Source organism: Felis catus, chromosome B3 (assembly GCF_018350175.1).
Source record: "Felis catus isolate Fca126 chromosome B3, F.catus_Fca126_mat1.0, whole genome shotgun sequence".
In the NCBI taxonomy this organism is placed as follows: domain Eukaryota; kingdom Metazoa; phylum Chordata; class Mammalia; order Carnivora; family Felidae; genus Felis; species Felis catus.
In genome coordinates this window covers 90,761,505-90,787,631 of record NC_058373.1, presented here as the reverse complement: position 1 = coordinate 90,787,631, position 26,127 = coordinate 90,761,505, and the positions used below count along the sequence as shown (strand labels likewise).

The 26,127-nt window shown below is 34.4% G+C and overlaps 1 long non-coding RNA gene across 1 annotated transcript in view; it reads right to left on the bottom strand.

Annotated features, from left to right (window-relative positions):
• LOC123386056 overlaps nt 1–26,127 on the bottom strand; it is a 537,493-nt gene that overhangs the window by 223,537 nt on the left and 287,829 nt on the right. The window contains exon 2 of the long non-coding RNA XR_006599552.1: nt 20,632–20,881. This is a non-coding gene — a long non-coding RNA (uncharacterized LOC123386056). The remainder of the gene's footprint in view (nt 1–20,631; nt 20,882–26,127) is intronic.

Here is a 26,127-nt window from a genome sequence, read left to right as displayed (position 1 = left end):
TATGATTATCTAACAAAGCACTTGCTATATCATATAATATATTCTGAAAAGGCATTGATTTGAAAAATATGTATGATTTATTTGTATTTTAAACTCTTATGGAACAATTCAAAGCCAAAGCAATTAAAGTATCTGTAATACTGCATCAAGTTTTTCAATTACATTCTCAATTTCTCATTACTGCTTTCATCATTTTATTAGGAATTTATTAATCTCTATTTAGTTATTAGAGCTTCCCCCTTCTACTTATGTCATATTCTTTATTCTCCTCTAAATATGCTAAAAATATTCTAGAGTCAAATCTTCTAGAGTCAAACTTGTTTGTCCCACTCAACAGTAAGACCCTCTTGGAGCCTCGTGGCTGGCAAAGAGTATGCTTTGTAAGCAAATGTGTGCTTATTAAATTTATACAGTTTGTCCTTAAGGAATTCCACATGGTTCTCATTTCAGTTTGTTCACCATAGACACTCATTGTGCATAGGAAAGCAGATTGTGTCCCATGGTACATAATGAATCATTGGCATATAGGCACGCCCACTGACTTACATACCGTCTATGGCTGCTAATGGACTGTGATAGCAGATAAGGAATAGTTGCAACAGATATATATTGTGCCCAAAGACTAAACTATACCTGGACCTTTCCAGAAAAAGCTGGCCAACTCTTCTCAAAAGTTACCAGTGGCAATCTAGTCTTTTAAGCCAAAGGGCATTTTTTTTTTCCAGTTTTGCTTCACTCTTTAACTTTCTTCTTCTTCTTCTTCTTCTTCTTCTTCTTCTTCTTCTTCTTCTTCTTCTTCTTCTTCTTCTCCTCCTCCTCCTCCTCCTCCTCCTCCTCCTCCTCCTCCTCCTCCTCCCCCTCCTCCTCTTCCTCCTCTTCCTCCTCTTCCTCCTCCTCCTCCTTTTCAATGTTTATTTATCTTGAGAGAGATCAAGCATGTGAAGGGCAAAGAGAATAGGAGAGAGAGAATCCCATGTAGGCTCCAGACCCAGTGCAGAGCCCCCAATGAGGGGGTTGATCCCATGAGCATGAAATCATGATCTGAGCTGAAATCAAGAGTTGAATGCTTAACCAGCTGAGCCACTCAGAAACCCCTAACTCTTTAGTTTTCTTGTGAGACTAAAATGCAGTGAGGGAGCAGTAACATTTGTAGTTAAGCATTCTGCTTCTAGAGTCATATTATCAGGATGTTATTTCAAACTCTTACCCTTGCTAGCTCAGTCTTGTTGGATCAGTTCCTTACCTTCTTCAAAACAGGGTGTAATATATAAAATAGTTAATAACATTGACTCAACAGTTTTGAGTATTTGATGAGATGATCCATATTAATATCAATTGCTTGGTACACAGTAAAAACTCAGGACATTATGCTAATACATGAGGACTTGGAGGTTCCCTGAGTTTAGAAAACTTATCAGAGATAATAGGATTTAGGTATTAAAAGACACAGATTAGATCCTGGAATTTAAGCCTCTCAAGCAAATGCAAAATCAACTACTTCCATCCTTTCTAGATTCAAATGCACTATTTGAGGGAAATATCACATTGGTAACATTGATGTCAAATATAGAGAATGCAACCTCCCATGCATTCAACCACCTCATACTGGTTCTTCTTTCTTGCACCCTTCAACCTTTCCTACTTTCTCACTTGATACTCTCACTTGTAGTTTACTTAAAAATCATCTGTGAAGAGAGGTGCCTGGGTGGCCGAGTCAGTTAAGCATCTGACTCGTTATTTCAATTTAGGTCATGACCTCACAGTTCATGAGATTGATCCCCATGTTGGTGTTCTTGGGATTCTTGGGATTCTCTTTTTCCCTCTCTCTCTTTCCCTGTAAAAAATAAATAAACATTACAAAAATAATCTCCAAGGAAAAAGAAAACTCATCTTCCCACCTAAATGCTACAAACACGCATGTATTTGTGTAAATACTCTGTGTATTTCATACTGTTAATATGATCTTTACAATTTCTCCCCTTGAACTATGGATCCATTCCCTATTATCAATATAAGGATTTTGATCCAGCAATTAACACAATCTCTACTACATTATTTTTTCCTTCACTTGAATCATTCCCATGACCATAAACAAAGGTTGAGGCATGTTTCAGTGCAATGAGAAAAAAGTCTATGTATCTCTTCACTATAATCCATTTTCTTCATAGACCTTTATACCAAAATTTCCCTAAATTCGTATACACATAATTCTTTATGTATTTTCTTTTAAAATGACTTAAGGCATTTGTTACCAATGCCGCTGATCATTTTGTTTATTGTCAACAATGACTTAGATGTCACAACATCTAACGGACAATTTCCATTCTTTACCATATTCAGCCATGCAGTATGTATTATACTTTATTATTCCTTCCTTCTTAATATGTGTTTCACTTCACTTTATAGAACATCCTATTTTACTGGTTTTCTTCTGCCTCAGTGTTTCTTCTCATTTCTTTTGCTGGATTATATTCTTTCTCATTATTAAAAGATACAATTCCCCAAGACTAAGTCTTCAGAACCCTTCTCTATAAAAAATGTCTAGCTGTATAATCTAGCCAAATTTCATAGTTTTAAACACTGTAGACTGAATTTTGATCTAGAGCTTCCATTGCAGAGGGGAATGCTAACATGCTGCTTAAGGGAAAACCACCTATATGAATGATGGGAAGGGTAGCTTTGTCATAAACCTATGCCCTTTCTGCCAAATTCATATTAAGCATCTTCATTTTGATGCTAGTAAGCAAATCAAACCTGTAGCACCCCTGATATTGTCTAGCTCAATAAATAGCATTTGCTCAGACCCAAAAACTCCAAAAGGAGTTATCCTTTAATTATCTCTTTTTCATAGCCTTTATCTATCTAAACTTTAGGAAGTCTTTCCATCTCTACCTGTGAACTGGACCCCAATGTAATCATTTCTTTATAATTTTTAGGCTATTATATTTGACCAAGCCCAGACCTCCTTCATCAATAATCTAAAATTTTATTAAAATCAGATCATGTTATTTCTTGTTTGAAAATGTTCCATTGATTCCTATCATCCTGAGAATAATATCTAAGGACCTACATGATATGACCCTGGTGTTTAAAATTATTTTCTACTTCTTTTGAGTTGCACATTCTGCTCCATTTACAATGGTCTTTTGGTTTCTCACAATACCATATTAATTTCCATCTTGGCATTATCACTTGCTATTCTACTGACTGGAAAACATGTGTCCTAGAGATCCTTGACTCTTGTTTCCTCACTTTATTCATCTCTTTGCTAATTTTCAATGCCTCAGAGGCTTTCCCTAAATACTTTAACTGACATTAACACTACCCTCTCATTACTTATTCTACTTTTTGGTCTGAATAGGACTTCAGACTTTCTAATATGATATTTTATATTCAGTTATTTTTTCTATTATCTATCCTCCCCTCAGAATGTTAGTAATATTCTTTCTTACTCACCATCATATTGCCAATACATGGAGCAGGAACATAACAGCTTTTGAGGAAAAAAGTTGTTCAGCAAATAAAAATTCTCTTTGCTGACAGAAAGAGATCTCATGAGTCATGGAGAGAACTCTAATTATACTTTAATCAATGTTAAATATAATATTTGAAACATGCTTTTCAAAAATATCCAGATTAAGAGGAAAAAATCTTTAATTCAACTGAGAAAACCTGGTATTGGTGATATAAAAATGCAGAAATATTTTTGTCTATTGTGAGATAGGACATTATTTATTTTGCAAAATCCCTTTTGAAAGTTATGAGAGCCAAATAATTCTTTCCTATAATTATATTTGCTTTTTTTTTTTAGCATTAATACCATGCCTTCAAAATGACTAAATTGCTCATTTGCATTGACAAAGTAAATTGATAAGAAGCCACATGCTTTACATGACATAAATCCTTTGCCCTAAATATCCTACTACTTTTGATGGACTTTGTACATGTTTATTCAAAATTGATCCTTTTGTGAAATAAATTATTTCATTAGTTTGACATGTGCTTCAATAATCCTGATTCATCATAGTTATTTTCCTTTTTAATGTTTTATCTACTTACAGAAGAAAAGATGTCCAGGTACAAAATCTATAATAAGCATTCTTCTGCAGAGCCTATCATGAATACTATTACTGTCAATAAAGACTCTTGAAAATGATGATTGAATTACTTTAATCAGAAAAATAAACTTGATGTTTTTGAGACCTCTCCCAATAAAGTAGGTCACTGTATTTTCATTAAATTTTTCAAAAATTATTTTTAGCTCTGATCCACTGGGGTAGAGAAAAATAAGGGCTTCCTACAGATATATGATAATTTGCAACCTCTAAATTAACTTTTACAACTTGTAATAAATGACTAACTTAAAGTGAAGCTTTAAGTCATAGTTCAAGTAGAATTACACAATTGTATATAATTCATCTCTTCCTTAGGAGACTAAAAATATTCTACAAGTTCTGGTTCCACATGTCCAATCACTTGCTACAATATATTCTTGAATGATCAACATGCTTAAATTAGACTCCTATGTATCCCCATGGCCAAAATGTCTGACCTTCTTCCTCTTTGGAATTTTTTATGTCTCTTGTCAATCAAGCTCAAAATTATGAGTCATTTTCAAGCTCTATCTTGATAGCTAATATTTTGCTAAGTAATGTAAAACACTTGAAATGTATCCATTAGCTATGCTTTGTTTTCTATTCCCACAGCTACTTTTCTAATCCAAGCTCTTATATTTCCTTGTTCCTAGACTAAAGCAAAAGCCTCTTAATGTTTCCTTGCCTCTAGCTTTCCTCCAATCTTCTCTGCACATTGCTAATAACTTAATATTGTTAAAGGACAGGTTTTTATTCTCTACTTCTTCAATTAAAACCATATAATGAGTAAATGAGTAAGATTATACTCTTTAGTCTGAGATTAAGTTGCCTTTATATATATATTTTTTTCTTTTTGAGTTTTGTTACCAACTCTAACCAACAACTACCTAAATCAAAGGAACATACTCTTCTAAGCACCTTTGCTTATTGAAAATCAGCATATTTAGCATAGATTTTCAGTGATTATGACAATACAATCCACGTTAAACCTCAGAAAATGATCTTATTTACTCAGATTCAAACTTTTATATTTATAAATTTGTTGTTTCAGAGCATTCCACAAAAAATCTACCAGGTTCCTTTAGTACATTTGGAAATCAAAATTTTGTCAGGTGATACAAATGATATACCAGTGATATTAGGATTTGCTTTTAAATATTTTGAAATTTCAATTTTTAGCCAAAAAATCTATATCTATCAATTAAAATTATGTACTCTATGGATGTGTCAAAATTATTAAATGAAAACATTGTATACTATAATGTAGTAGGGCAATATATTTTCCACATTGTGCCCACATTACAATATGAAACAATGACTACACTGTAAAAATTAGAATTTTAATAAGCAAAGAAAATTAAACTTATCAACACTTATATAATAGTGCCACATCTCAGTCATGTATTGTAATGCCCTGGGAAATTACTATTTCTAAACATATTTGTGTACATGTGATTTGGTGGAAAATGTCACACAATATGACACATGGAAAATTAGACTACTAATTTATAGATTTAAATTTATTTCACAGATTGGTCTAGTTTCTAACAACATATAGCTTTTTAAATAATACTAAAAAAAGGATGGTTTTTAACATAACATTTTTTCTTATTTATGAATCATCTTAAAATTTTCAAATTCATATCTAAAATACAAGAAATTATTTTTCCTAAGGAAAGTCACAATATTACATTTAAATTTAGTTTTATGGATATGCTATAACAAATGAAAATACAGTATTTCATTACAAAATATTATATGGCATACATCTCCTGTGGGGATTAAGTCCAGAGTTTTCACAACAGGCAAAGGTTGTTAAAATAGAAATACAGATAGAGTCACTCAGTGATTCTTAGTGATAGTAAAAATTTTATATCTCTTGATTGATAATAATTCCTTAAAACACTAAATATTTTAATAAAATATTAGATTTTCTTCTCTTACCATATATGAGAATATTCTTTAGGTGTTAGCAGTGTTTCCTTTACAACTATGGAAAACTGTCATGCTGACATTTTAATTTTTTAAGGACAAAGGCTGTCTCTTTAGGCTACTTTGGTAAGTGCAAGCACAAAGTGTAATGCTTACAAAGCACAAAATCAAAATCTGTTGTAACTTTAGCATTGCTGATGGGAATGCAAACTGGTACAGCCACTCTGGAGAACACTGTGGAAGTTCCTCAAAAAGTTAAAAATAGAACCACCCTATGACCCAGCAATTATACTACTAGGTTTGTATCCAAAGGATATGAAAGTGTTCATTTGAAGGGGCACATGCACCCCAATGTTTATAGCAGCACTATTGACAATAGCCAAATTATGGCAAGATCCCAAATGTCCATCAACTGACAAATGGATAAAGAAGTGGTGTGTATATATTTATAATGGAATACTGCTTGGCGATCAAAAAGAATGAAATCTTATCATTTGCAACAATGTGGATGGAACTGGAGTGTATTATGCTAAGCAAAATAAGTCAGAGAAAGGCAAATACCATAGGATTTCACTAGCATGTAGAATTTAAGAAACAAAACAGATGAACCTAGGGAAAGGGAAGGAAAAATAAGTAAAAACAGAGAGGGAGTTAAATCATAAGAGACTCAAATATAGAGAACAAACAGAGGGTTGCTGGAGGGGTGTTGGATGGGGAGATGGGCTAAATGGGTGATGGGCATTAAGGAGGGCACCTATTGTGATGAGCACAGGGTGTTATATGCAAGGGATGAATCACTAAATTCTACTCCTGAAATGATTATTATACTATATGTTAACCACCTTGGATTTAAATAAAATTTAAAAAACTAATAAAAATAAAAACCTGTTCTAATATAGAGTGAATGATTATCAAAAAAACTCAGATGACACTTATAGAACTTATAATTAATGCAATAAATAATTGGCATAGGTGGACTTGTTTTAAATGATATCACCAATGAGAAAATCCATTTTTCCGCTCTTGCTTTCACTTCTGAATCCACGATCTTATCATGTCTAGTCTTACTACAACTCTCCTTTCTATTTACATTATTTTCTTTAGCACCCTAGCCTGATTAGCTGAAGTGAATCTTCTTTCTCCGTCAAATATTTAGCAAGACACCTAATCGAAGTCATTACTGCATTTTACCTAACATTTTCTGTGGTTCCCTGATTCATCTCCCATGGCATAATTACACTTGTCTTTAGATGGAGCTGTTTGGTCAGTGATGTACTCTCTTTCTCTGTCAAACAGAAACTGTCAATATTTGAGATGGTAGCTGCTCTATCAGCTCGGGTCCCTAAATGCTTCTGTACTGATTGGTGATGACAAGTAGTCTGAGAAAAAAAACAAAAAACAAAAACAAAAACTAAATACTTTAAAAAATATATTTATTTATTTATTTTAACAGAGAGAGAGGGTGGGGAGTGGCAGAGAGAAAGAGAGAGAGAGAATCCCAATCCAGCACAGAGCCGTATGTGGGGCTCGATCTCACGAACCATGAGATCACAACCTGAGCCAAAATCAAGAGACAGACACAAGGGGTGCCTGGGTGGCTCGCTTGGTTGAGCTGCGGACTTCAGCACAGGTTATGAACTAATGGTTTGTGGGTTCAAGCCCCACACTGGGCTCTGTGCTGACAGGTCAGAGCCTGGAGCTTGCTTTGGATTCTGTGCCTCCATCTCTCTCTGCCACTCCCCTGCTCGCTCGCGCGCGCGCTCTCTCTCTCTCTCTCAAATAAATAAATAAATAAATAAATAAATAAATAAATAAATAAATATTAAAAAAAATAATAAGAGTCAGATGCTTAACTGAGCCACCCAGGAATCCCTAAACTCATGTTATTTTTAATTTTTTTTTTTTTTGAGAAAGAGAACACAAGTGGGGGAGGATCTGAAGTGGGCTCTGTGCTGACAGCAGAGAACCCGACATGGGGTTCAAACTCACAAACCTGGAGATCATGACTCAAGCAGAATTTGGATATTTAACCTACTTAGCCACCCAGATGCCTTAAACTCTTGTTCTTTTAAACCACCATGAATTTCAGGGCTGTCCTTTATTGTACCATAAGCTACCCAATCCAGACATATGAACCCCCAACAAATAATTGGCAAACGCATTCTGAAAAGTAATTATAATCCATTTTTCATTCATTCATAATTTTATTTGATCAATTAATTCTTATTAAATATATATTAAGTTACAGGTTTATCTTGGCACCAGTTAATGAATGCTGAGATCGTTGTTTTTTTTTTTTTTTTTTTTTTAAATAATGTTTACTTATTTTTGGGAGAGAGAGAGAGAGAGACAGAGCATGAGCAGGGAAGGGGTAGAGAGAGAGGGAAACACAGAATCTGAGGCAGGTTCCAGGCTGTCAGTGCGGAGCCTGCTGCAGGGCTTGAACCCACAAACTGAGAGATCATGACCTGAGCTGAAGTTGGATGCTTAACCGACTGAGTCACCCAGGCACCCCTGAGATCGTTGTTTTTTTACTTCACTGTTCTACTTCCAACATCTACAAGACAGGCTGTCCCATTTTAAGTATTTGATAGAAATGTTTTGCCTAAGTGGAAAAAAAGCATGGTAATGAATGATGGATGGAACAGACATCATGAAAATGACCAGAGGAAAAAAAAATTATAACTTCTCTTTAGTATTTATCTTAAGTGAGGAAGATGATGGTTTTAACAAGCCTTAATGAATCATTTTCTAAGGATATTTATCTTAAATCTCCCAACAAAAACTGTACCAAGAAACAATTACAATTCAAATTATCAAATTGAGGAAACAACTTAAAAGTTAAAATTAAAACATGTGTGTGTATGTATATATCTATATAGATCTATACAGATATATAGATATTTATATCTGTATAGATCTATATAGATATACAGATAGATATTTATATAGATATATAGAGAGATACAGATATATTAGTTTTGCAATACTATAATGTTTGTATATATAGCAACCCATTGTTTCCAAACTTGGGCTATTTCCATTTTGCTAGGATACCATTCCATTTTAAATATCACTAAGAATTATAACTGCACCAAACTTTTCAGAATAACTGTAGTCATTGCTAAAAACCTTCAAGCGTAAACATCATTCATCGCCACTCATAGCTCCCTTCTAAATCACACATACCAACACTTTAGATAACTTCTAACTACCAATGAATTCAAGCCTATGTGATCTCTGTGCTGAGCATGAAGCCTACTTAAAAAACAAGAAACTCTTGGGGCACTTGGGTGGCTCAGTCGGTTGTGTGTCCGACTTCAGCTCAGGTCATGATCTTGTGATTTGTGAGTTCAAGCCCCACATCGGGCTCGTGGCTGTCAGTGCAGAGGCCACTTCAGATCCTCTGTCCCCCTCTCTCTCTGCCTTTTTCCCCACTCATGCTGTCTCTCTCAAAAGTAAAAATTAAAAAAAAAAAGACTGAAGTGTAGAGAACTAAGCATTGATGGATGGAGGTGGGTGTGGGATGGGCTAAATGGGTGATGAATATATGGAGGGCACTTGTTTTGAGGAGTACTAGGTGTTGTATGTAAATGACAAATCACTAAATTCTTCACCTGAAACCATTTCTACCACGCATGTTATGTAGAATTTAAATAAAAACTTGAAATTAAAAAAAAATGAGTAGGTCAAGGTTTTGGATAGGTTTGCCTGTGTCTGCTGCAGAGGGACGTTTGTCAGGGGCTGTCCATGTATGGAATAGGGAGAAAGGTTCTGAGGTTCTTCATCCCTTAAATCCAAACTTGTTACTAGAAGTGTCATGTCAAAACATATCCCAAATGCACCAAAATACCTGTCTTTTTCTCTGATCATTGAGCTCTGCTTCAACCAAAGACATTTTCTGCCACCAAAATTAATCTGTGGAGACCTCTGGTGACTGCAGAGTATTTGTAAAGGAGGTGCGTAGATAATGCACCTAACCACACAAGGCCCAGTGAAAATTATCGTAAAGATGCATCTTCAGAGTGAAGGCACACCCAAATTTGTACTCACCCAGTCATGATTGACATGAACAATACAATCTGCCCTTCTACCTACCAGGAACCAATATAGAAATGGAGTGATTAGGTTTTGAAGTGTGAGGTCTCAACAGTACATCATTCCCTTCCCTGATTTTAGAATACCAACCAGAGTAGAAAAGTTGTCATGGGACTTGGCACCATTTTACAAGTGCAAGGGCTGACAGATCAGACTCCTCAGGCCTAAAGATGTCACTGTTGTGGTGGTTTGTGCAGTTCTTCACTGAATAGCAATACCCTCACTAAAAATACCAGCAAAGTTTACAAAAGGACCTTCATCAAATGAGAGATCAGTCACACAGATCTGAAGAAGATGCATGCCAAAAGGGTGATTTTGCTGCTCATTAAATTATTTTCAGAGATCCTTGCTACAGGAGCCCTTGTTTTGCCTGTCCGGTGATTGAAGGCACTTCAATAAAATTACTAGATGGGCAGTGTTCTGCCTCAAAATATCTTGGGAATTCTTTTTGGAAGTTGGATTTTAACAAAATGTATCAGAAATGGCTCAAGACAAGTTTGGGTCAATAATGGTGGTAGCGGGGACCAGGGACTGATTAGAATAGGAAAGAGGACCAGGGTCAGTGTGGAAGACTGCTTTTCAAGCTACCACACCTTATCCTTTCAGTTTGCAATAATCATCACACAAAATGTCACTAGAACATTAACTTGACTGCCTATACCTCCATCCAATGCAACAGGAGAGCTCCGCCTCACAGAAATACATAAGTTTTGGTGTTTTTGTTGACTGGAAAGCAAATTTGATTCTTAGTTTTCCATTGAGGAGTCTATTTCTACCAAAATTTCAGTTTGGAAAGAAATGCTTTAATGTAACAATACCTTCTTTATTAGTAGCAATGCAAATAACTACATTCTTTCAAGAACACACATCAATTTGAAGTAAAGGCTTAAAATGATAAGCCTGACATTCTTAAATTAGCCATTCTTCCTTTACTTGAAGAAGAGAAACATAACACTCTTCAAATTGACTTTCTTTTCCTCCTGAGGATCAAATAAATTACTAAAACTTATATTTTACAGAAATTTAAACTAGTTTCTGAATGCTAAGATCTTTCAGTAGATAAGCTGGAAAACTCACTATAAAACCTATTTTAAGATAAGGGCTTTGTCTTCTTTTGTTAAATAAAACCTTGCAAATAAACCTCAAATATCATGTGAAAAAATGTAATTCCACTATTTTTACTATGCTACTCTTAATAGCATTATTAGTTTCTTTCTTTTTTCTTCTCGGCAAGATAAATTTCCCATAAGTTTACAATTATCATGAGTTTAAAATACATTCATTCAACAGGTAAACTTTTTTTATTTTTCTAGATCATTCTGGTAAATAAGCTTTAATGCCAAAACCTTACTTGAGAGTAAATCACTCCTGTCTACAGCCATACCACCCTGAACACGCCTGATCTCATCTGACCTCCGAAGAGTAAATCACTCCTGCTCAATTCCCACATGGAGAGGTGAACCAAGCAACAGGCAATACACACTAAGTGGATAATTATCAAAATGTGTTATACATGAATCAGTAACAATCTCTCCCATGTTTACAACTTTCCAGTGCTTAAAACTGTTAAGACAAAATCCCAGTGTTTATGGATTAAGATGAATGAGCTTGTTTATTTATTGAAATTAGACTTTTTATGTTCAGTAAGAAAAATCTGCTGACTTTGTTCCTTGGTAATGAAGTTCAAATTCTGTATATTGTTTTATAGTGTGATCTGATAGGAGCTTACTCTCAAGCTTTTCTTCTCCCTGAAAACCACACCAATCTACAGGTCATTCTGCCCTGAAACCATGCATCTTTGTGTATGAGTTTTCTCAGTTTGAAATACCTTTACTGAACACACCCGTCTGGGACATGAAATACTTCTTTCTTCTCAAGCCACAGAAGTCTTTACCCCTGGTGTGAAACCTTTCTTGATAATAGAGTCAGACAGTATCACTTTTTCCTCTCATTCTGCCTTACAGGTCGATCCTTAAATGTATTTTAAAATTAATCTGCTGGATCATTTATTTTGCTTATGAAATTTCAACCACCTCTGACAAGGCCAAACATAAAAAGATTAAAAATATATTTATTTCCTGAGCCAAAGAATTGCAGGTCACAGTGTTAAGTATATTGATTAGTAATGTCTGAGTTCCATAAACTTTTTCAATGTATAGAAAGATCAGTGTAAATAAAATTTAAGTTAATTTTACTCAATAAACTTTCTCTTGCAATACCTTTAGTCAGTATTTTAGCTAAAATTCCTGGATAGAACAGAAATAAAAACAAAAAGCTAAAGGCTGAAATATTTCCTTACAACACTACAATTATATTTAGGACACTACAATTTTTCCTAAAAAACAATGATAATTAAAAATATTTTTTCATGAATGAAAAATAAAATACACAGTTTTTATTTTTATTGTGAATATGTGTTTGACATACTTCAACTTTTTATCTTCACTGGTGTAAAAGAGAGTGCATGAAATTATACCAAAGTTTCAAAGAATGACTACAGTATCTTGTTGCATTTTTTTTTTTAGAAATGATACCTAACATGATTACCATACTCTAAAAATATTATGAGCCTAATTAAAGAAGTTGAGGGAATAATGCAAATATGTTTTTTCTTTGTTTTGAATTTTATATGAAATATTCATGCAGCTAACTTATATCCGGAATGTTTAAACAGTATCATCCTCAAAATAGACCATATTGTGACTGCTCGTATCCTATCCCTTTCCATTCTCTTCTACTTTCTAGGATAAGCCTGCTTTTGTTTGGGAGATATTAAACACAGAAACAGTACTCAAGTACTCAATGTAACAGCCTCCCTTACAGTTAGTGATGGCTGTATGAGGTATTTCAAGATAATACTATGTAACAGTCTTTTCTGATTTCTAGGAAGGGTTTCTAGGAAATGTCTAAGACAGGTAAGCAAATTAAAGTAGGTAGCACCTCTAGATGCAATACCAAATGAAAACTGTCTCTAGGAAAAAAAAAAAAAAAAAAGCAGACCCATTACAGTGAGTTTAGCTAAGTATGAGCTATACATAAACAAAATTAAAACTTAAAAACAAATAGGATTTACCAGATATAATTTAAAATTATACCTCTAGAGACAACAAGTATTGCAATTTAAAAATAGAATGTAGGGGCGGCTGGGTGGCTTGGTCGGTTAAGCGTCCGACTTCGGCTCAGGTCATGATCTCACGGTCTGTGAGTTCGAGCCCCGCGTCGGACTCTGTGCTGACCGCTCAGAGCCTGGAGCCTGTTTCAGATTCTGTGTCTCCCTCTCTCTCTGCCCCTCCCCTGTTCATGCTCTGTCTCTCTCTGTCTCAAAAATAAATAATCTTTAAAAAAAAAATTAAAAAAATAGAATGTAATATATATGCGGTAATTTAAATTCTATTTATATATATTATATATATATATATTATATATATATATATAATATATATATAATATATATATACATATAATCTAGATAAATGTGATTAAAAAATGACCAAAGACCAAGATGCTATTAAACGTAACAAGGTAGATTTATTTAAATTTCATTTAATGAAAAATATAAGCATTACTACTATAAACTTGATGAATAGTTTACCCAGCAAAATGAACATAGGTAGAATTTCTTTTTAAATTTTTTTAAGGTTATTTATTTTTGAGAGAGGGACAGAATATCCCAGGAAGGCTCTGTGCCATCAGTGCAGACTCTGTGATGGGCTTGATCCCATGAACCTTGAGATCATGACTGGAGTCAAAATCAGACTCAACAGACTGAGCCACCCAGGTAACCCTAGATAGAAAAGAATATGTTTCCCATAATGTAACATAGAAAGGCAAGGATATAGAAAATATGACTAAAAAGACACAAAATTAAATACCAAAAGATAATGAAGTGATAATAAAGTGATTTTTTTTGTTGTTTTTTCAAAAATCTTCTAATTAGCCATAATATCTTTCAAATGTAAAAGATTGGCATAGGACTTGGACCTGGAAAAAAACTGAAGACAGGGATCAGTGGCTATAACTGCCTGCTTTAATGTCAGAGGAAGGAGACTAGACTGTAAAGAGCCTGCTTTCCCAAAACTTGGAGGAAGATAGTAGCTTAGTAGTTTCTCAGTTTTGAGATACAGATCCCACAGAAGACAGCTGGACGAGGTCCATTTTGTGAAGAAGTTGAAAGACAAGAATTGCCTGGATGGATAAGTAACACTATACAAGGGATGAATCACTGGAGACCAAAGGTGGAAGACGAAGTAGTAAGCCTGAGAATTTAACACTATGTAAAGAGAATTTGTAATGAGAAATTCTCAAAGGAGTAAGGTGACCTCTAGGAGATCCCACAAGAGAAAGAGCAGAAAATTGTGCAATTATAGCATCCAGAGGATACTAACAGCAAATTATTAAGGTCAAGGATGTTCTGAGTCTCCTCCTACTTCCTCTGCCTTATAGCTGCAACTCTCTAGAGGTTCCAAACAGTGACAGTAAAGGCAGGAAAATGTGGACTATAGCTATATTTCCTACTGCAGATTTTTCAGACTTGAGGTCAACCTGAACTAGGAAAGTGTATAAATTATAAAATGGATGAAATTTTGGAGTTCATGTGATCATTGTTTTAGACTAGACTTTAAGAAGGATATAGAGGACTTTTTAACAAGTGACAGGGAAATAAGTATCTAGGAGACGCTAATAGAAACTAGAGAACAAGAATACATTGTTTTCTGCCTGTACCCTATCTAGTATAATAAATTCTTCATCTAGGGTAATGAACTGGTTTTTTTACATACCATCCATACGGTGTTGGGCCAAAGAAGTTGATGCAAGCATAAACAAAGTACCAAGGAAACAATGTAAACTTTTATCCAAACCTTCCTTTTTTTCTCTTGCAACTTAGTAACCTGTATTTCAATCATTTATTCACTATTAGATTATAAGCATTTCTGCTTTAGCACATACATTCTGACAAAACTCAGAAAACAGTGGTATGCATTAGTCTTTAAACTTTATCCCAACCAAATCCAAAGAGCTGTTATTTAAAATGAATGAAATATCATTTCTCTAAATCACTTTTGGTAATTTTCTGTTACACTCAATAGTTTAGAATTTAAAATTGTTAGTTGAAGGAGAGTTTTAACAATTATTTTTGTAATAATCAAAATGATACGTGTGAGGCAAAAAAACTGGAAAGCCCAGAAAATCAAATGGCTGTAATTTCCCAATGGTTCTAATTTCACCAACCAGAAATAAACAATGTCAAGAGTCTTGGAATAAATTTTCCTCAAGTTCGAAATGCAATGCAAGTTTTATACAATCCTATGAGACCATTTTATAGTCATCTCTTTTCTCTTACCTATTTAACACCATTTCCCCATTATATAACACTTCAGCATGATTTTACATTAGTTTTATAGCAGTTCATTAAACTGATACACCACAATTACTCAACCAAATATTTTTTGACCATTTAGGCTTTTTCCACTTTTTTCCATAAACATAAATCCAAATACGATAAATGTCTTCATTACGCATCCTTGGTGCAGTTGTCTCCAGATCTGCAAATTGACCCATATCGTACAACTATCCCAGTAACATGCAAGTCAAAGCCAAAAATTTGAGAATAAGGAAGACTTTCTGAAATAAACTAATTTAAATTTTAAAAGACAAGTAAACATTATAATTCTGAAGTGGATTTAATTCAGTTTTACTTTCAAATAAGACAGTAAGATTGAAAACAGATTTTAAAAGCTGAGTCCTAAGCAAGGAACTGAAATATCTTATGTCTGTTGTCTTCATTTTGCATGACATAAAAATAGTTCTTTGTAATCTCCTCTAAATTGGTGACTTTTAATATCCCTTAACCAGTTTTTCCAAGAACTCTTTTTCGCTCACCGATTCATTTAAAAATTTATTCAAATACAATTTTCCCTAAAAGAAATCTCTTTATAAGATAGTGTTCCACATTTCTACCCTTACCTATTTTTTCTGCACTCAAATTTAATTCCAGCAACTCATAAAAGTGACAGTGTAAGTGCTTTCCACTGATATAGGATCCTCAAATTTCATTTTTAGTTCACTGCCTTACCAACTAAAATTCAAATGAAGTGTTCATATTTTCAACATGTCTTTATTATTCTTACACAGCATTGTATCAATATCCCTGAAGATATTTTAAATTACCTTGCCATTAGCAAATATTAACAAAGTAATTATTGTAGAGTTTGTGCCTTTAGTAAAATTAATTCATTTTAGTTCAGCCTTATGCAAACTTTATAGCAAAGAGTATTTTGGAGCAGTGGTTCTCAAATTTTTAGCATGCATAAGGATAAGTTTGTTACAATACAGATTCGATAAATCTGGGTGCAACCTGAGCACGTGCATTCCTAAAAAACTTCCTGGTTGATCCTGATATTTCTCCTCTGGGGACTACAATTTTAAATTCTAATACATGTGGACACAACTCTCACATGATGCAGATTTTTCTATATGGATAATGTAAATATAAGCCAAATATAAACATTTAAGTCATTTATGAATTCATATCCTCACTATACCACTTACCAACTAATGAGCAAGTCATTTAAACTTGGAGCCTCAGAATCCTTATGTATAAAAGGAATGGTAGTATTATATATAAAACATAATACTATTCATATTTATATATCATAGGATATTATACTAGAAATTCAATGGAAATAATTTATGTAATTATATATAATAAATGTAATATTAATAATATCTACCCAATGGGTTGTCATGAGAGTTCAATAAATCACATATATACAACTCTGAAAAAAAAAAAAACTCTGAAAATAGTGGCTACATATTGTCAGCGGGGGTCGAGAGAATGATCTTAAAGAAAAGAAAAGGAAACAAAAATGTTGTCATTTGAGTCAACAATAGAAGTAACCACTGGGGCGGGGGGGGGGGGGTGGGGAACAGTGGACAATTTTTTTAAATTTTTTAAAAATCCTGAATGAAAAGGCAGTGAAAAATGACAACAGGTGCAGGTGAAGATACTTAAAATAATAACAAAGAGGAAAGTAAGACACAAAAGAATACGCTTTATGATTCCACCGTACACAGATCAAAATGAGGCAAAACAAATCTGTTATATTAACACTGCATATACTGGTTACTGCTGAGGAGACAGAGCGTATGGTGTTCCAGAGTTATCACAAACAGACCTTTTGTGATAATATTTTTATTCTATTGCGCAACCTGGCTGGAGGTTACAGTGTGTGCAGTTTTATGATAATTCATTGGAATAAATATTTAAGATTGGTGTACTTTTCTGTAGGTAGTTTTAATTCAATAAAAAGTGTAAGATGGGGCACCTGGGTGGCTCTGTGAGTTAAGCGCCCACTCTTGATTTTGGCTCAGGTCATGATCTCCGGATAGTTTGACCAAGGCCAGTGCTGGGCTCTGGGCTGACAGCACAGAGATTGCTCGGGATTCTCTCTCTGTGCCCCTCCCCTATCCACACGCTCTCTCTCCCAAAATAACATTTTTTTTAAACGTGAGATATTTTAAAATACATTTTAATCTATAAATCACATCATAAATTTACTTTAGCCCCTTATATCAAATGCCTTAATTGGCATCCCCACTTCTACCTTACATAGTAAAATTATCTCAAACTGCTTTTGCTAGCTCCCTTTTTAATCACTCAGGACTACACATCAGATCATTTCTGTTTTTGAAACACTTTATTATTTTTTTTAATGTTTATTTATTTTTGAAACCGGGAGAGGCACAGAGTGAGCAGGTGGGGCAGAGAGAGAGGGAGACACAGAATCTGAAGCAGACTCCGGTCTCTGAGCTGTCAGCACAGAGCCTAACATGGGGCTTGAACTCAAACTGCGAGATATGACCTGAGCCGAAGTCAGATGCTTAACCCACTGAGCCACCAGATGCCCCCAGATCATACTTATATTTGCTGTCTCTGTAGGTGACACCATTATCTACACAGTTGTCCTTGCCTAGACATCCTGTACTCCACCCTTTCTCACTCCCGTATTAATTACCAGTTCTCCAGTTCTCTTGGTACTTTTCCTCAGATTTTTCAATTTCTTTTCTGTCTCCCAACTGTATCATTTTGCTTCCTGCCTCTCGTTAACAGACAAAACCAGCAACAAGAAACTACTTAGATCTCCTGTTGACATTCCTTTGCATATGTTGTTTCTCTTTCTAGAATGTCCTTCCTTCTTTTCTCTACCAGGTGATTTTTATTTATTGCCAAATTCTATTTCAAGCATCGTTTCCTCTGCATTCCAATTACAAAGGAAAATAATCACTTAATTCTCCTGTTATCTTTTGGCCTTTTCACAAACTTTTCAAAAATCCAACAATGAAGGATAGCATGTATTCAATTCTTTCATGATCTACTTTTCCTCATCATCTCCTTTCTCTGCGTGCAGATTGAAAATGTAAGAGTCATAATGCATTTTATTCACCACATCACTTTTAAAAAGCATACCCTTGTTTACCAGCCATGGGTTCAACATACCATTTTCCTTTTCCTTATCAACTGCACATGTTCAGAGTTAAAAGCTGCATCAAAATCTTTATGCAACAAATGCTTGAGCGTTAGTATATTTTTCTGCTTTCTATTCCATTGACTGGTACCTAGTTCAACACTAAATTTGATGAAAACTAATAACCTGACATATTGTAAAACAGAATCCCAGATACATTGTTAGATGGCTGCTCTGACCTCAGATATAAGCACTCTATTTTGTTGTGTCTCCAAGCACTATTGCTCCTAAATTAATGACGTATGTGGTGATATGTTTATTTCTTGTTATTTTTTGTCAAATATATCACCGCCAGAGATAACAAGTCAAAACTTCAGTAAGTCCCTACAAATATCTGACAATTTGTGTAGAGTGGCTGGTGACACTAGGGAAGAAGAATTGCATCAACAGTAGAGCAAGAAGCAGAACAGACTTTATTCACTCCTCAAGGGAGGAGAGGGGACAGACATTAAGAGAAATGTTGGCTTTGGGTTTTTGTCAGGCTGGGGCTTTTAAAGGGTTTTGAAGGACATGAGAGAGGGCTGCAGCTGTGCCCATGGCAGGGGCTGGGCATGGGGACAACTCTTGGCCAGGCAGGACAGGAGGTGAAAGGTTTTTCAAGGGGTTCTGTCTTGGACTCGTCTGGGATGTGGGTTGTGGTCAGTCTAGCAAAGGAGATGCTTGTAGTTGGAGTCTACTTTCTGAGAATGTAGGGCCAGATGCAGACACCTGACTTTTATTAAGTGTGTTAAGTGTGGCTCGGGAAGGCTTTGAATAGATTCTTTTCAGTTTCAATTTAATTTTTTGTTGAACTATCATTAATATTTAATATTTTAAAAAGCCTCAAAATGCACTTTCCCTTTTCTTTTCAAAATAATATTTTGTGTAGATTTGGAGTTGTCAAATATGTCCACGTATATTTTGATTTTCTCTTTCTCTAAAATGTAATCACATTCAAAACACTTGCCAAAGGTTAACAAACAGCTAGAAAGATCTTTACTCAATTGACTGAATGTGTCCCATTTCTGTGGGAATTTTAAAATGTTCTTTACTTCCTAGGGACAAATTTATGCTTTCCAGCCTGTGAGTATTATAACATAGGAGAAGGAAGCCATATCATGTGAATAAAATTAACCATACTTTAGTTTTCTGCCTCCTGCATTTTCAATGATTAAATTAAGAGATGCATATTTAATAGTGTTTGCCAATTTCTGGGTTTGTTTTGACATGCCTATCTTTCAAAGCAGGCATGTTTTTTGAATTGGGTTTGTCTTCCTGTAGGAGTAAACTTTTGGAAAAATAAATATTCCTTTATTGGATGCATATTTGTACTTAGGAACCTTACTTTTACGAAAATTGATCATTTCTGGCCTTAATTTTCCTTTAGTAACATCAAACTGGCCTCTGTCCCTTACAACTCCATTAAAAACAATCTTATTTGATGTTTTATAGTATTCCACCTCCTTCACTTTGCTTCATTTATTTGTTTTGGTGGATTGAAGACAGATTTTTCATAGTATACAATTATTTTTATGGTTTTCTTCTTTTACTCATGCTTTCACTGTTAGTAAGCATTTTCTTATTACGTTTTCTCTTCCTTTTCCCACAGGTCCCTCCTATATTACAGCTTCACATGAAAACTTCCTTTTTTGTTCTTTTTTTTTTATTGCAATTCCATCACCTTTTTATTTATTTCCATTCCTCGAGATCATTAACGCTTCCCTTTCCCAGCCACCTCCATCACTTTTGGTAAGGCTGGGGCAAACTTGTCACTGTGAGAGAAGTAAGGTCTATACAAACTAGAAGGACTAGTTTCTCTCCAAACTTACCTCTTACTGACCAATACAAAATATAAAGCTTGCTAGAGAAGAGAGATTAGTCTTTCTTCAACATACTGGTTATTTATTCCTTTATAACAATATTTTCAGAAATTTAGGTCCTTAAAAACACTCACATTTATTAGCTCACAATTTCTGGGGATCAAGATTCTGGGCACTGCTTACCTTGATCCTTTGCTTCAGAATCGCATGAAGTTGAGATCTAGATGTCTGGCATAACTGAGCACCATCTGAGGCTTGAGTTTGGAAAGAGCTGCTTCTTGCTGAAGAAAGATCTTATTTTCTTTGTTGTTGTTTTGTTTGTTTCTTGTTTTTTCTTTCTTTCCTGGTTGTTGGTCAGAGAGTGTCCTCAGTTCCTTGCCTCATGACCCTCTCCATGTAGATGTGGACAGCAGACCAGTTTGCCTCTACAAGTCTGATGGGGGAGAGAATTTCCTGATAAGATAGGTGAAAATGTACTGTAATCATGTATACATCCCTTCACCTTTGCTGTATTCTCCTGGTTAGAAGCAATTCAAAGATTCCATTAACTTTCAAGGGTAGGGCATTTCACAAGTGTATGAGCACCAGAAGGTAGTAGTCATGGGGAAAACCTTTGAGACTATCTAGCACAATGGACACAGAATTTCCGGATATTGGAAATTTGGGTTTTTTTTAAATACTTTTTTCTCCTTGAATGTGTTTGTATTTCTGGTGAGAAAAATAGTGATTAAGAGAAATACCCCTGAAACTTGGGAGTATGCCTGAACAAGGGGTTGCCTATTTTTTATCCGGAGATTTCAGAATGTAAAAGGGTTGCTAAGCTTGGAGGTTTATTACCACACTTCCATCTTGGTCCCTCCTCATGATCTAAGGAAAGAGAGGAATGGAAACAATTCCTGATGGTTCTATGTAAGGGAATAAAGCATTAACTAAGGAGGAAGAGTCAGGGGGTCTGCCAGACATTTACCTGGAAAAGCAATGCTAGTCTAAGTATATCCAGAGAAGATAGGACATGTATCACTTCCTAAACATAAGATAAACATAGATGATCTCAGGAGATTTTCTAGCACAGTATTTGGGTTAAAGTGAATGCCAAAACATATTTATATCACTAAGATGCTCCCATCTACAGGGTTCACCTAAAAAGACATTATGCAGTATTTCATTATCATCAGAGTAGGATGATAGGGAACAGAGTAGGGAACAGTAGGGAACAGAGTAGGGAACAGAGTAGGTAACAACCAAATAGTTAGATAAGCAAAGAAATGGCCTTGACAAGCTATGCAAAATCCTTCTTCCACCAATAATCTATGATCTTTTTAAGAAGTTTCTTCTGTTTTATTATCCTCATTGTAAGAATCCATGTGGGGGTTGAGTCTCAGATAGAATCAGGGAAAAAAGAAAACACTTGTAAGTGTGAAAGGTAAGAGTGTAAGACAAGGATAGAGATGGTATTTCTTTGAATAATTGCCAAATGAAATTCTAATAAACATATAAATTTAAAATTGCTGTACTGGTGATATTACCATATGATATTAAACTGTTTGACAGCAACAGAGCTTAGGAATTATTAAGGAATAGTACATGAACTTTTAAGAATAAAAATGTTCATGTTTACTCATATTTGAGTAAATATGAAATTCTGATAAATTCTGATACAAATATATGACCTTTGAAATTGACCTGAATAAGGTTTAGTGGTCATACATCAGTTTCCTCTATTTTCGATGTTACAAATCCATGCTGATATAGAAACCTCTTTCAAGTAGTCTTCCTTGGGCACAGGTCTATACTTAAGTATGAGGCACATTTACTTGACTCTTCAGTTTATATATTTATGGCTGCTGTCATGTCACTAACTATACTTATGATCGGTTTTCTTTAAAGGGTATTAGTAATGAGCTATTAACTTCCTCATTATGTCATTTTCCTACAATCACACTGGAAGTCTCATGAAAAGGAATGAAGTTGATCTCTTTAAATAGGAAGTTGTCATCTGAGGAAACAACAAAATTCTAAATGGGTTAAATCACTTTGCCTTGCCCTGTGTAATGACATTAATGTCAACGTAGACCACCTCCAGAATTAAAAAAAAATCCTGTATATTTTGAATCCAATCATCTTCCTTCTAATACTCTTTTAAACATATGCATAGACTTCTACAATTAACAGAATGCTCTCCCATACCTAGGATCTGTTAAAGGCATTCACAATACTCTTCAAATTACCCAAGGATCGATCCACTGCAATTTTCTCTGATGTGTTCCAACAAAGAACTGCCTTTGGATGTTCTCATGACTTGTCTGCTCCTCCTGTATGGGTCTTTCTTTTCTCAACTCATCTTTTCTTTTTTTTCCCCCCAGATGAGAACCAACAGGAGCCAACCTATTACCAGGGAGATCAGCTTTCTGTTAATGCTACCTTTTCCCACACTCACACTGCCAGTTCTTCCCACACCTTTCTTAGTTTGAAGTTTTACCCTAATGTGCCTAAAAGTACCTAGGCAAAAATGAGTCCCAGGTTCTGTCCTCTCCTTTGAAGCACAGGATCTGCTGATGTTCCTTCTCACCTCCCCCACCCTCTCATTTTTTTCTTTCCAGAATGATCTTTCTGTATCTCAACTTAATATTCTTTACTTTTACTTCTGGCTATTATTTCCCCCTTTTTATCTCTTCTCTCACAGGTGGTACTTAAGTCTTCCAAAAAATAATGGAAAAATTCATTCCATTCTTTTATACAAGGACAATTTAGGTCTAGAAAAAGTTGTTTAATTTACAATGTTTCTTAACTAGCAAGACCAGGTGCAAATCATAGATCCTTGAATTCTCAGTTCCATTCAATTTCAATTTGTCAGTGCTGCTTCCTTCTTCATTATACTTCACAGCACTCCTGTGAGAAAGCTGAATTACAAGCAATAAGAGAGCCATTTTCCAAACAGAGGAGTTGAAGCAAAGGAGTTAATTGACCTATGAGTGGAGAAACCACAGAGAACATAATATTCAATCATCCAAACCACACCTTCATAGCAGGCAAGAATGAATTTTGATTAGTGAGAAAATTGGAATGAATTTTATAGCAAGAACCTCATTAATTCATACTAATTAGAAGCCAAAAAATAAAGATTTTTGGAAAGTTTAAAATTATAGAATGTTCAAAAGAAATTATTTTCAGCTATTTATAACTTAAATTCTAATAATGTTTTGTCAATATATATTCTTTAGGCCTGCTTTAATTATTTGGGATAAAAGTATAGATTCATATCCAAATAGCTGCTAAATGCTTCATATAGTAAGCAAGTAAATATCACCAAGCACATACTAACACAATTTTTAAATTAATGCAGGTTAAATGAGTGCATACATCAGTGAATACGTCATTTTAATTATAGACACATACAATTAGCACACAGTAAAGGCAGACTAATGATGGCTGGATTTCTTCCATGCATTACAGAAATGCAATAGTCTACTAGAATTCAGAGAATGAGAGTCCAGATAGCAAAACAATGTCCTGTCAAAGTCACATGTATTGTGTTCCTTCTCTTGTAGGGCACATCACTGATAGGCTCCCATTTCCAACCTCATTGCCCTAAATACTCCCCTCATTGGAGATAATTCTAGTACTTCATGATGACAGTGTCTGTGCTTCCTCCTATGATCCTTCATACTGGTCCCAGATTGTAATCCTAAATTTATGCTTGATTTAATTGCTTGCAAATAAAAACATTTAATAGTTGATTATTACATAAAGAGTGAAATTAAACTCCTAAGTAGAATATTACAGGGGTGTCTGGGTGATTCAGTTGGCTAAGCATCTGACTTTGGCTCAGGTCATGACCTCACAGTTTGTGAGTTCGAGCCCCACACTGGCTTTGTGTTAATAGCTCAGGGCCTGGAGCCTACTTTTGATTCTGTGTCTTCCTCTCTTTCTCTTCCCCTCTCCTGCTCACACTCACTCTCTGCATCAAAAATAAAATATTAAAAAATTATTAAAAAAAAAACCCAAATATCTAAAAAGAACATTACAGTGTCATGATAATCTGATTTCACATGACCACTGTATATCTTAAGAAAACAAAACAAAACAAAAATACCATATTTTATTGTCTAGTGATTTTTAAACCAGTTCTATCATATTAAAAATTATTTCCCCATTTCTAAATTTCAAAATTGTACCCATCTATTCAGATCTACTCTTTATCATAATGAAAGCAATTTTTCTGATATCTATTCTAACTTCCTAAAATTACAAACCACTTTTTAGTGCTCTAGATGACTCTTTCTCGCCTAGGAAGAATGTAAGTATTATCCTCTCCATTTCTATCTATTCCCTTTTGAACTCAGAATCAGTCTATTTACACTGGAAGGAAGTCTAAGTAAATGTTGTGGTCACTCCTCTTACAACAATCAAATTGATTTTTACTTTGAGGAAGCTCAGGTTGACTTATTCAGGATACTGCTTTTAATAAAGAACTAAAGGAGTTGAGAAGTTGGAGAGTGTTCCTATAAAGGTCAACACGGGAAAGTAGAAACAACTCTGAGTATTTTAAAATTGAGAAAACTTAATTCAGAAAATTGGTCTCTAAAGATAGTAGGCTTCCAATTAAAGAAAAAAAAAGTACCCTAATAGCTGCAAAACATAACTGAGAGAAATTAAATTAGACCTTCAAAAACGGAGAAATACACCCTGTTCATGGTAAGAAGATATCATGTTAAGGTGTCAGTTCTCCTGAAATCAATCTAAAACTACGTGAAATTCCAGTCAAAATACCAGCAGGCTTTTCTATAGAAATGGGCAAAATGGTTCTAACATCCATGAGTAAATTAAAAAAAAAACAAAACAAAAACAAACAAAAAAAAAACACCTCAAAGAACTGAAACAATTTTGAAAAAGAAAAATGAAATAAGAGGAACGCTTAATCTGGAGACATTATAAAAGAATGGTTTAGGCATGAATGCAGCAAAATAGATCACATAGAGTACAGAAATATATTCACTCATACTTAGACAATTGTTTCTCAGCTAATATGCAAGAAAATTTCATGGACAGTGATAGACTTTCCAAAAATTTATTCTGGAGTAACTGGATATCCATGTGAAAACACAAACACGAAAACAACATAAAACTTTGGCCTATTACCTACATAAAAATTAACTCAAAATAGATCACCCTAATTGTAAAATCTAAAACTGTAAAACTTCTAAAGAAAATACAGGAGAAAGCTTTTGTAGCCTTGGGGTGAGAAAAAAATTTCTAAGATAAAAAAAGAGGAACAATCTATAAAAGAACGAATTGGTAAATTGGGAATTATAAAACTTAAAAATTTCTGCTCTTCAAAAAGATACTATTTGGAAAGACAAGCCACAAGCTGGGAGAAAATATATGCAAATTATATATGATAACATAAATTCAGAACATATAGACAACTGACTGCAAAACTCAATAAGAAAAACAAACTCTATATAATAAATGAACAGAAACACACACACACACACACACACACAATGGAATATTACCAGCCATAAATAAGAATGAAGTCTTGGTTAAAAAAGAATGAAATCTTGCTATTTACAATGATGTGGATGGATGTAAGTGAAATAAGTCAGTCAGAGAAAGAAAAATACCATATTATTTCACTCACATGTGGAATATAACAAACAAAACAAATAAACATAGGGG